At 38.1% G+C, this 13,661-nt stretch overlaps 1 protein-coding gene across 3 annotated transcripts in view; it reads right to left on the bottom strand.

Moving 5' to 3' along the window:
- FARS2 (phenylalanyl-tRNA synthetase 2, mitochondrial) overlaps positions 1 to 13,661 on the bottom strand; it is a 235,153-nt gene that overhangs the window by 184,544 nt on the left and 36,948 nt on the right. The gene's annotated exons all lie outside the window — the stretch shown is intronic.

A 13,661-nucleotide genomic window follows, 5' to 3' on the forward strand; every position in this document is an offset into this window, starting at 1 on the left:
AGACAAACTCAACATTTCTCAATGAGTTACAGAGTTATCCAGTGTCCAAGTACCAAAAACAACCAACAAACAGTAAAGGAAGAACTGGTGCAGAATCACACAACAGTGCCACAAACATTGAAGTTCTTCACTGGCACACTTCTGCTTCCCTCTCTGTCCACAGAAACGTACAAGTCATTTCCAGGATCAATGCACAAAAATAAGTACTGAACTTCCTTTACCTCAACTGATGACAAATTACATTTATGGGGAAAAACAAGTCATAGAGAAGAAAGGGAAAAAAAGCAAGAAAATCTGATATCAACAAAATATTTAACAGGCTGAAGAGCCACAATAAAAATAAAGATCCCTTTTACCTTTCTAGTAAAAATAAATAACTAATGTTAAATGTAAGTTAATTATTTCTGTTCATTATAATGAATAGACAATTATGTCTAGTAGACTTCAAACTACAGATGTGAAAAATATATTCTTTTCTTTCTTCATTTCCACCATGTTTATTAGTTGGAAGTAACAAGGAAATAATTTCTGTGCATGTTGACAAATCCTGAATGCCACAACACAGACTGCTAGTCAGCTAAACAGCAGCAGTACTGCAGCTGACAGCAAATACAGAAATAGGAAATAAACACTGAACAACCACCATTGACATCTGTGATCTTAAGATGGCACGGTACTGCACCAGGGTCACCAAAGGGGTTGTGAGTTTAGGGTGTGACAGTGGCTTTTACACAGGTCGGAGCTGAGGCACGTTTTTGGAAAACAGCTCCTGGGGCTTCCTGAAGCACTGTGCATGGACGTGCAATGGATAGGCCCACCATCTCCTGTCACTTGGTTCCTTACCTTCCCACTGCCACATTTCTGACTGTCTAACCAGCTCCTCTGAGGAGGATGTGGTAAAGGCCACAGGCTTGTCCCTCTGTCTCTACCTCCATACCAGTAAGTCTCATACAGTGGCTGCAGCTAGGATTTTTCTTTAGGTTAATACTGCATGCAGTGTTTTGTCAGTGCACTGAAAACATGCCCACATGTGGGTACAGTTTTTTAAATCAGCTTTGAAGCAAACCAAGGAGCAGAAATTGGGGCCCACACTACCCAGGGATGAAGGCCTCAGAACAACCCTGTCCATTCTGTGGATAGGCCAGGCACACATGTAATTGCCCTAGGCCAACGTCGGGGCCCTACTACAGCCCCTGTACCATTTCTGAAGCAGTATCAGCAGAGGGCTCCTTTATCTCTCACAGAAAACCAACCATCTCTATGCAGGAGCAGAACGGACTTCGCATAACACAACTACACTATAGTCAAGAGCTCAGCAGCACAGAAATGGCAGAACAAAGTACCAGTAAAAATCATGATTTTGGAGCACGTTCAAAAGGCAGTTGGATGAGATGAGGAATCATACTGCTGTAATATAAACCATAGAATAGTTTGGGTTGAAAGGAATCTTAAAGAACATCCAGTTCCAAGCTCCCTGCTAGGGTAGGGCTTTTACCCACCAGATCAGGCTGCCCAGAGCCCCATCCAACTTGGCCTTGAACAGCTTCTCTGGGCAGGCTGTGCCAGTGCCTCACCTCCCTCTGAGCTAAGAACTTACTACTAACATCTCACCTAAAGCTCCATTCTTTTAGTTAAGGCATGTCTTTTCATGTTTAAATCCAGGCTTCTGTGTCACAGTGCAGCAGGGATTAAGACAGCATTATCACAGATGCGCTGGAATTTGTCACAAGTGCCCTCAACTCCACTGAGTTTTAGGGAAGAATCATATACTTAGCAAAAGTTCCCTGTCTTAAAAAAGGAGGAAAAAAGACAGAAAGATTTGCATCTCATGATGCAAAGAAAAAGCCCTGTGGACCAGCACTGTTTTAATCAACCATATCTTCTAGGACAGTGAGTGATATAAATGTTATTTTTCATGCTAAGTATACCCCACCAAGGAACTAAACAAGCCTGGTTTCAGTGCATTTGCTAGGTATTTAGACCTGCAAACCAAGAGCATCCTCACTCTCACTGACCACTTCACTGTATGCCCTGCTGTGTTTTTTTTTCACTGCTTATGGCTGCAGAAATACAGATGGGCTACAGCATACAGCAACTGAAATATATAACGGGTTTGAAACCAAAATTCTACAAAGAGTCTGTCTCCTATCCAGGAATAGCTAATTAATGCAAGAGTCTGAAGTGCCATGGAAAACGTTAGAAAGTTGGGCTGCCACCACTTTGTGATGTGACAGCTTTTATCTACCGTATGTGTGGGGAGGGGAGTTCAACCAACATAGCATATGTTAAGACAAAAATTATAAGCATATGCTAGGCTGCTAAAATTGGACATTTACCAGTCTACTTAGCAATTTAGCTAAGCACTGAATTTTAGTTTTGAAAACTATGTAGGCATACAGCAGCAAATATAATTGTATTGCCATCATCATATCTACATTGCACAGAATATAGCAGAAATTATTTCATGTGCAGTAGCAATAATGAACTCAGACTTTTTCAAAACTCATTTTAAAATGCAGCTATATTGTTGCACATTACAATGGACTTCCCCTCTTATTGAATATGCTGAATTCATATAACAAACAAAGACCTCTGAAATAGCCTGGCAGATGATTTAGAATGAATTCATTTTAGAATATGACCTCCCAAGTGCAGAACGTTTTCAGATGTCACCAACGATAGCTGAACATTCAGCAAAACAAAACACTGTATACACTACAAATTACCAGGCAAGAAGCAAGATAATGGAGCCTGTAAGTATTTGGCTCTCACTTTTTTCATGTACTTAAATGTTCATACAGTTAATAATCCATTTGCAAGCTCCAAGAAACATGGAGAATAATTCATTTTTTTGTTATTGTTCCTAACAGAAACAAAAATGTGTCACAGGCTGGCTTCCTGTCTGCTCTCTACCAGTGATCCATTAATCACAATGATGCCTTTGGCAACATCTTGAGGTTTGCAATATTGGGAGAAAATTGAAAACATTTTCTGGCATAAGAGAAGACCACGTTTTCTCTCAGTATTACATAATACTTCTTTAAATGTGAAATAAAAGCTATTATCAATCACATACCTTTTAAAACACCTGACCCAGAGGATGTCTATTGTCTTAAGAAATTACATGATTTTGTGCTCAGTCCTACATGTAGAGGCAAGCATAGAAAACATGAAGCATACCTTCAACCACCTTCACCATTACTTAGGACTGCAGGATAGGATAAGATATTCATAGCAGGCAGCATATCTTTGGAGAGGGGAACATACTTGTACAAGAACCACTTGGGAAAGCAACAGTTTTAAAACATCTCCAGTCATCATCTTACATAAATTCATCACTATATTTCAGGCTGGATCATGTAATCAATGAGAAAGGACTCCACATCACATTGCAACAAGTTTCAGTTCCCTGTGCTGCCTATCAAAGGTTGCTACAGATCCTACAGCTTCTCCTGACACAGTATTACCAAGCTGAACCTGATTGCTTATCTATAAATTTCCCACTTATGAAAACGGTAACACTTTCTAGTGAACATTCAAGACAGGTAGCATGTGTCTCGATGTGTCTCCGTTGTGAACTTTATAGCTGCACTGTGTTACTGGAATAAGACTGTTTCAAAGATAGACTGAATGAAGTTTTGAGATATCTGGTAGTAATGGCTTATCCAAGAAGAGTAGAGTAACCACACACTGGAAATTGCAATCAGCAAGCTTATCAGTCATAAACAGCTTATATAAGTCTTCAGCACAATTAGAATTGGAAGATCCAAGGCAAACAAATTTAAGTTTCTGGTTCTAGAAGATGAAAAGACGCCAAACTTTTAACGTGTGAAATTTAGAAGTTTAAGGTGAGCAGTCCAAACAAAAATAATTTGGTTGAATAGCAAGAAATACAAGAGCAGAGGAAAAATAGCTATCAGTGTAAAAAAACGGTTATACATATATATATGTGAAAGCAGATTAAATTCAGGAAAAATCATGCCTGCTTAGTCAAAGTATGCTCTTTTTTTTCACTTATACCTTCATTATTTTCTTTTCTCAATTTTCTTTTTCACAAGCTAAAAGAGTTTGCTCTTTATTGAAGAAATGCCAGTTAATCTTTTTAGTGCAAAATTTCCATCACATGCAAAAACTGAGGGGCACAAAACCCTACTGAAAGTTAAGCAGTCTTAACCTGAGCTTCTACTGACACACCTGTGTTCTTCCCGCCCTCCACAGTAAGACAAAATTGTTGAAAGCAAATTCCATATTCATTACACAAGCATTTTTTCAATCCATTACAAATTAGATTGCAAGAAAAGCAATAAATCGCTGTCAAATATTGTCAAATTTGTCTCCTGCTTTTAAATAAATCTATATTTTTTAGGGAAGCAATCTGAAAAAACCCACTATCTTTGTCTGAGGGATTGTTCTTTTTTCAGTACCTTGAAGAAGTTGCCAGCCAGCTCTCTTGCTTGGAAGACATACTGTAAATGACTGTCAGGTCAAAGGGACAGAGACAATCAAATAACCATAAAATTCTCACTTCAGTCAAAATTGCCAACATTTCTCCTCTGCCTTCTTTTTTCCACCAACATCTGCAACTTATCTTTATTTTTCTATAGAAGAATATGTCCTGAAGGATTTTACTCCTACATATTTTTTTTCTGAGCCAAAATTAATTTGGTTAGAAATAAGATATTAGCAGTACTTATGTGCAGTGGCATCTTCTCTTTTCCCCACTGATTAAGCGCACCATTTGAACATAAAATCATAAAAACCTCATCCTGTCTTAGCAGGAAGAGGAAGTAGTAATTTTTTTAAGTCAGTTATTAAATAACAAGAATGGGACATGCATAGACTTGTGCAAAGGACAGTAGAGAAAGAGCAAGTAATTCATTTTAAGCATTAATGATTCCCTCATAGTAACTGAAAACTAAACTATAAAACAGTAGCTCCACAGTATAGAGCATAACAAACATAATACACACTGCACTCCTAAGACAGCAGAACTTCCTGAACTTCTGCATTGCTTTGCACTTATTGAAAGTCACTTATGCATGTGCTGCCTTATATCAGTGACATTGGTGGGATGGAGACACACATGGCTATAAACTTCAGAAAAGCATAAAGCTACATAGCTTTATCTTTACAATGTAAGGCAGAACTCCTTAACCACATGAGAATTGCTGGACCAGCTGATGGGCCAACTGGAAAGCAGCAGTTATTCCCACAGAAGAAGCATGCCCCTGGCAGCAGCAGCCCAGTCTTCTGCAGATGCTTGTGGTAGACAGAAGATATTGTTAAGCTCAAAAGGTATCATTCACTGATCAAATAATGACTGACAATGTCCTTCAAGTAGAAGGCTGAAATACAGCAATGTTTTACTTACCAGATTCAACATACAGGCTACATAATGAGTTACATTAACTTTCACCTGCAAAAAAATGCACTATATCCAAATACACACAGTACAGGCACTTCGTATGTTACAGTGAAAAAAGGAAACCTAAGAAACAAACCCAACCTATCCAATACTAAGTAACCAAATGACTTAGATGGGTCATGCCAGAGAAGTAGGCTTAACATGAATCACTCAACTGTTCCACATATTAGGGGAAGACTTTATCTCTGCTTCAGTTGCTGCATCTCAGCATTACTGATTCCCTCCATCTCCTGTTACCAAGAACTGGCGAAATCCATGACTCACCATACATCCCCAGATCCTCAACTTGTTAATATTCTAGGTATGCTATAGTTTAAAAGAATGAACTTAGATATTAATAGTACATACTAAATAAATGAATATTGTAGAATAGGGAGTTATTTCTTGGGTTTCAATACACATATAATCAATTAGCCTTCTATACCATCTTTCACCCCCTATGTGTTGGGGGAGGGTGAGGAGGAGCTATAAATTTTCTGTCATATCAACTTTCTGACTCACCAAGCTCTAAATAGATCAATTTCATATATTTGCTGTCATCTTGAGCTAAAACACCACAGTACCTCCAGAAATACACATCTCAGGCTTAGCTGTGATGTGAACTTGATCTCAGCTCAAACTCCAACTCAGCAGCAGTATCGCTCCTTTGTCTGTCTCTATTAGAGAAATAATGAAACTCTGCAAACAGAGCATTTAGCAGAACTATGTATATTTCAACAGCCAACCAAAAAAGAAAGACAGAGACAAATTTCTCTATGGATTTTACTTCAAAATCAATAAGTCTCACAGACTTCAGTATGGATAAAGAAGAGAAAATGTAAATGTTCACAGCAGAGATTTCATTGTAGCACGATGCTTCCTCGTTAGTAAACCCATGACCACACGTGTACAAAGAAGTCACCTCTAGCTTGAACTGCACTGTCTTCATTTATCTGTCACGGGTTCTGACAAAGCGTTTAAGGAGAAAATTAGAAGGCTCCTAAGAAAGCAACTGTATTTCTGTGCCTGGGGCATACCACTTCCCTGAAGTTGGTAAGAACGGGGCTAAAATATTAATATCTAAGCCATTTGTCAAGGAAATTATGTAGAAAAGCTTGGCAACCACAGGGAGAGGGAAGCAATATGAGATTGTAGTGCCCTAGCTTGATGTAAGTAGTTAAAAGGAAAAATGAACACTTTCACTTGCTTGCCCATGCTTACAAACTTTGAAGGAAAACAATAAATGGATGAATGTGAGAATTTAAAGATGAAAATTCATCATTCAGAATTAGCATTAACAAGTACTGACTTCTGCAATGGACCATCACCCACTAAGATTTAGAATTCAAGTTTTCAAGTCTTGATTTCTCCCAGAAATCTCTTTAGTGTAAGCAGATTAGAAAAGCAAGTAAAAAAGGCATCACAGATTAAAAAGACAAGTAATCTAAAACCTTTAGCAAAAAAGAAGGTGATGCTACTGGTAAATAAATGATTAATTTAATTAAGTGATAATATGATTTACCAAAACCTAGCCCTACTCAGCTTAAGTTGTTCTAGATTTGAAACATTTCCACTAATACCAATAAAACCCATAGGTTTGATCTCCATTGGCACCAGTTGGATGTACTGATAGATACATAGAACAGCATTGTATAACAGCATTTAGGTTTTTATTAAGTAGCATTCCACTCTTGCACAGCTTATCACTACACAGGATCGCAAAGTGCTTTTCAGCCTTTAGCCAATTAAGCCTTACAAGATTCCCAAAGGAAAAGTATTGTATTATTTACACCTATTAGTGCAGCAGCTCCTGATACAAGAGTACTGTACTTCCACATGTTGTTTTCACTTATTTTTTCTTTTCAAACAGTTTTAATTAAGTTATTTTCCTCTGTGTTCAGAATTTTTTTGTTGGCAATATTATTCTATAAACAATTTGACAACTATAGTAGCTACTGTGAAAAAAATCAAATGATTTTAAAGTAGCTCGCCAAAATTACCTATTAGAAATCATACTAAACAGTCAAGAAATACTGAGCTATTATTTACTGGAATATGCAAATGTTAAGTCTTAAATCTAGATTCCTTGAGGAAGAAATACAATCACTGTACTGTGTCACAAAAACTTCACTGGCCTTAATGTTACTGTAATTGGAATTCTGCACTTATTATGATCCACAGCTCAATCAGAGAAATAGAGGATAATTACAGAGAAGGGAGTGGAATAAAATAGCATTGTTGAGGTAAACAAGAATAAGAAAAGAAAACAGTAACAAATTCGGCGAGGTGGCGCAGTGTAGAGCATTGCTGCTCATTATATATATGTTCTATGGCAGGGCTGATCTGCAAACTGGTGTGACATTCACAAACCACCTCCTTTTAACTAGGATTTCACAGAATCACAGAATTGTAGGGGCTGGAAGGGACCTCTAGAGATCATCAATTCCAACTCCCTGCAAAGCAGGCTCCCTACACCATGCTGCACAGGCAGATCTGGAATATTTCCAGAGAAGGAGAATCCAGAACCCCCCTGGGCCGCCTGTTCCAGTGCTCCGTCACCCTCACTGGGAAGAAGTTCTTTCACAGATTGATGTGGAACTTCCTATGCTCCCGTTTATGGCCATTTCCCCTTGTCCAGTTCCCACAGACCACTGAAAAGAGGTTGGCCATGTCCTTTTGTCTCTCACCTCTGATCACCACGTTTACCAGAACCAAAGATACTGTTTACCTTGAGGAGATTTTTAGGGGCTTCGTACTGGGAAGTTTTACTTCCTTTTACAAATCTGCTTAATTGCACTGCTGCTCTTACCTCAGGATATGGAGAATGAATTGCATCAGCCTGCCAATCCAACCACGAAAAACAAACCATGACATGGTGGGTAAGTTTTCCACCAGAGTAACTCCTGAACTTTCCCCCAGCACCTGACTGTCGGCTATGATGGTCGAACTGCTTTTGACAGCAGCCTGCTGCCTCAATGCAGCATAAGAACAGACCTTCGTGTTTACCCAGCAAGTGGCAGCTACCACAAAGCCACAACATGTGGCAGCTGCTGAGGAAGGGCTGCTGATGTGCAGGTTTTCTTCTCCTCCAGCCCCCATGGCACATTATCTCACACCCACCTCATTAGCTTATTGTAATCCATTCCTTGGGTGCAAAATTTTCCCTTTATCCTCCAGAGAGGGTGAGGTTATTCAAAGCAATTGAATTTCAGCTAATGACAAGATTCTACACTGTTTAAAAATAGCTTAACTCAGCTTTACTTTCCCCGAATCAATTGTGAGAATTGCCAGTTATCTGAGATTCTAATGAATGTAAGACATACCAAGGTTCAAGGCAAGAAATGAAGTTAAGAATCTTGAAATCATCTTTATCAGTGGAAAACCAACCAAAAGCATCAACATGCCATCAAGCCTTAGGACCTGGTTCTCCTGGGGAAAAGGAATCTGGGTCCCAGTCTGGCACAGCAGCTGACATTTGCTGAAGTGTTTTGCAGAACCGGGGCTCAAGTGCTCAGAGCCCACAATGCCCACAAAGCCCACAATGATTTCAGCAGAAAAGCCACAGAAAGCAAACCTAACCAATGCCATGAAACAGCAGAGCCATGCATTTGCTCTGCCTCAAAAAATGGTAGGAGCTCCTGGCTAAGAATTTAAAGGTAACAGCACCTAGAAAGGAAAAATGCAATGCATGGTGCAGCCAGCGCAGATAATTGGAAGAGGTGTGAGATCACCACTGAGAGACACCATTTACTAGACCTAAATAAATTCTTCCTATGACCAGGGGGCAGAGTAGAAATAAATCCCTGCTGGGATTTAAAAGCATTAGAGGATGCTCTGAGTTAAAATCCTAATTGAATGGAGAGGCACTACATGCAAGTCCCCAGATGTGCAAAAAGGTAGGAAATGGTGATTTTCTAAGGCCAGTAAACTACATGGGATATGAGAAGAATAAAATGAGCAAACTGAGGTAGAAAGCATGGCCAGAATTCCTCTCCTTTAAACATGTGAAAACCAACTGACTATTTCTGTAATGAACTGCTTTGAAATGTGAGGCCAATCAGGTCTCACTAAGTAAAAGAAAATAGAAGTAGCATCTCCAGAGCATCAAACAGGGACAAATCATAGATCTATAACATGTAGTAATACTTTTTTTTTTTATTATAAAACTTTGGTATTACATTCCAGGAGTTCTAGAGTCTACCATCCCGAGCACTTACATAAAAATCCTGGGTTATAATTGCTTTATTCTCTGCACTTGTTAATATCAGTGTTATGATTTCCCAGATATAGACTATCACATAATCAATATGGTGACTAAATTCAATTTTAACATTTCTGTAGCCACTATTTATCATTACTTTACCAAGTCCTTTAAAAAAGGATTAACTTCATTTTCACACTACCAGTGTATGATTACATATGCTCAGGGAACCAAAAGAATTACAAGAAATTTGTACAGCTTGCTGTTCAATACAACATCTGGTCTAGTTTGGCACATCACCTCATTTTCTAGACAACATTAAAATAAGAATACTGACTTCACTTTTGAGCTCAAGCAGACAAAACCATATTCATCGTGTCTGATGAATCTGATTCAAATGTTCAAAAATGAACTGACAATTTATTTAAAAAAAATTTAAGTAAAACTGCAAAGATATATATGCATGATTATAAACATCCAACTTCTGTAGAAATAAAATAAATCTCCACATAGTAATTTCATATTTATAAATGATAGCCAAGCATTTCCAGTTGTTTACTTATTCCTTTCCACTATCCTTCCTGGTTGTTTTCTTGTTTGTTACTAAAAAAATTTAATTTATCATGCAAAACAGCTACTTTTTCTATGCTTTCTTGAGTCTGAAGCAGTAGCAGACAACTCACTAATCTATTCTTAAAAGATCATTGACAACTATTTTAATGAAAGGGTTTTGTGTTTCAGTATTATGCTGCTAATGGTTTGAGTTTTCCAATATTTCATGGAATGCTAAACAAATATGTAAAAGTGTTCAAGCAGAATAGGAAAAATACACAGTACTTGAAAATAATTTCTACTGTTTTTTAGAGTATGTTCAAGAAAACATTTTAGAATGCAGATCACAGAAAGCATAAGCTTACTCTCCATGGCAGTTTAAATGATAACAATAACCCTAACAGGAAAAACAACATGCTGTTCACACACTTGGTTCAGAGTTAATAACAACACTGGTGGCACACCAATGAAGCCCTGCAAGCACAATGCCTTGGCTATAGCTGACTTTAGTTACAGTCACCAAGATGTACAGCTCAGTCCCTACCTCAAAGTACCTGGAAGTCCAAATGTTTTTAATGCTCTGTTTTGGAGCCTGTTCCATGCTAAGCCATACTGGACTTAGTACATGTTTTTTAATAACAGTGATTATTTTCTGTCACCTCACCATAAGAAGTCACATGCCCAACTGCTGCCTTTAATATTTATTTAGACATGGTAGAATTGGACAATTGGACTTTGGTAGGAAGTATTTCCATAAAATCCAACAGATATCTACAGCAAAGATGAAAAGTCTCAGAATGAAAGTTTTTGAATTCTTACAAGTCAAAACCACTATCCACCACTACCTTGGTCTTTCACGGCACCTAGTTTTCTGCCCTTTTAATAAACACATTGGCATCTGAGCTGAGAACTCTCCAATTCCTTCCGTCATCTGCTGGGAGACAGAGTAGAATAACTGGATTGACTCAAGCAATTGCTGATGGCTTTCAGTTGTTTCATTCATTCATTGGCACCACAGAGGAAAGTTTGCTAAATAAGAACCAAAAGAATGAATAGGAATGTTTAAATTTTCTTCAATGAAGCTGAAGAGCAACGCTGTGACAAATGAACTTTTTTTGAGGCACGTCATTTGAGTAAGATATTGGGTGAGTTCGCTGCATAGCAAGGTTTACAAACCTTGAATTTAAGCGAATGAAACTGAAGTCTGTCTTTCTATTTTCATTCACTTCTTGCTGTAGAGTTAATCAGAAACACAGCTCAAAGGAGAAGAAAAACAAAGCAATCAAGAGATCACGTTAATATTTCATCAACCATTAAAGAACAGCTACATCATGATAGGGCCTTCAATCACAGAGTAATGCAAAATCACATATAAAAGACGTTAGAAGTCAGCGACTCTGTTCATAATTATAAGAAAAGTTTGCATATAATATACAGTCAGACAGAAAAAATAAAAATAAAAAATAAAAAAGAGGCAACGCTTGCTTCCAGGCTGATGCTATTTAATTAAGAAAGAAGAAGGGGAAAGGTGGCTTCCAGCATTATTGCCAGTGCTGACCTGCTGTGGGCATTCAGTTTTCTGAATTCCCAGAGTTTTCTGAATTTAAATCCACTACATGGATTTAAAATAACTATGAAGCACTCAATCAGACATTTTAGGTAGAGGACTTAAAAACTGAAAACCAGCTTCTTCTCACAACAAATTCACAAACTGGGGAAAGCTCTTTATTGTTTCTTCTCTTTTATACTTTCAAATGACTGCTCTTCTCTAGTGTTTATTTTGATGCTATGTAGTATGAGTAACACAAATACTTCACCAGTGAAAAAAATCTAAATTTCAGTCACCTTCAACTTTTTTGTTGTACTTTTTCTAAGTTTGCTTAAATTGAGAAATAAACAATAAAAATATCTCCAGGTATACCTGAAAATGATGTATGCTCACACTTAAGGCTGAAACACACTGCTTTGCAGAAGGGTAGCACTCAACTCATCCCCATGTATGCCTTGCAAAGACAGCCATAAAATCACTTACAGCTCTTGAATCCCACACTAGACATATTTCAGATGGTAGGTATCAGTAGTTTAAGACCTGAACTCAAATCTGACTACTGAGAACTTCAGAACATGACTCTCCAATATGCTAGGGACACATAAAAAGGCATTTTAGGATCATCACATCCCTGTATGATAATCCTGCATTCAACTGTTCATGTAACTTGTGTTAATCTCCCTACTAATTGTGCCCATACTTCAGTTTAAATTCCACCAGCATCAAATTCAATGCAGTCAGGACATCTGTCAACTTAACTTCTACCATTTCCTTCTCTCAAAAGTCCCAAGGCTGTTATTAGCAACCTGTGGGCAATTAGCAGAATTAGCAGCAGATTTGGATTCATTCTCCTCAATATTTGTTCCAATTCCACAAACAAGCATGACAACACCAGAAAAATATTGATGACAGGACTACTGAGGACTTCACATCTATCTACATCATGCAACCACAGTAGGCCCTCGCCACAAAATAAACACACTGAATTCTATACATTTTTCAGCATGTCACTGTTTTCATAAAATATGATTGAGCTCATATTTCCTTCTATAAATACAAATGTTGAATTATTTTTTAAGAGTACATTACATAATGACAAAGCATTATATTACGCTGCAATAAGGCCTGCACACAAATGCCTCCTCCAGAACTCAGCTTTCTCTGAGTCAGCTTTCTCTGAGCACTTTCACAGGTACCCAACCTCAGAAAGCACTGCTTCGATAATCAAAGCTATTAAAGCAGCCCCAGAACACCTGGATTTCATCACCCAGCTACCAGCAAACATGGACTTACTAAGGTGCAAACAAACATCTCCACGTTATCTTCTCATTCTGTACTATAAGTCCCACTTTGCACCTAGGAATAATTATTTCCATTTCTTATAGTTCAATCTCATTAAAACATTCACATTTTCTTCTATCCCCGTGAGAATGCAGTGGGGAGAAGACAGCAAAGGCATGTGGAACTAGGAGACTCCTCATTTGCCTTCTATGCTTGCATTATAAAAAGCAAAGGCAGGTAATCTGCTCTATACCATATTACTATAGAGGCAAAATTTGTTGATTTAAGGACCCCCCACCCAAAACTGTCACTAGCTCTCTGTCAAAAATGAAGGAGGGTACTGAGTGGGTTTTTGCTTTTTGCAAGGACCAGAACTAGTTTCAGGCAGTATTTTCACGAGCAACCTACATACCTGAACAGAGAATATGCTTAAGTCTGCAGATCATCAAGAGCTGACATTGCAGCTATGCTGGATAACAGGCTGAAATTCAAAATTATTCTGTCAACCTAGACAAGTGGACAGTAAAATAACAGAAAGATTCAGCAGGGGCAAGTGCAAGTTTTTGTACTTTGGCAGATAATCAACTGCACAGCAAGTGGCTAGATGGCAGGTGCTTCAGATGAAGACACAGAGTTATAATAAACCACGAGCTGAAAACAAGTTCAAAATATGA

The sequence above is a fragment of the Meleagris gallopavo genome, chromosome 3 (genome assembly GCF_000146605.3).
Source record: "Meleagris gallopavo isolate NT-WF06-2002-E0010 breed Aviagen turkey brand Nicholas breeding stock chromosome 3, Turkey_5.1, whole genome shotgun sequence".
NCBI classification, from domain to species: Eukaryota; Metazoa; Chordata; class Aves; order Galliformes; family Phasianidae; genus Meleagris; species Meleagris gallopavo.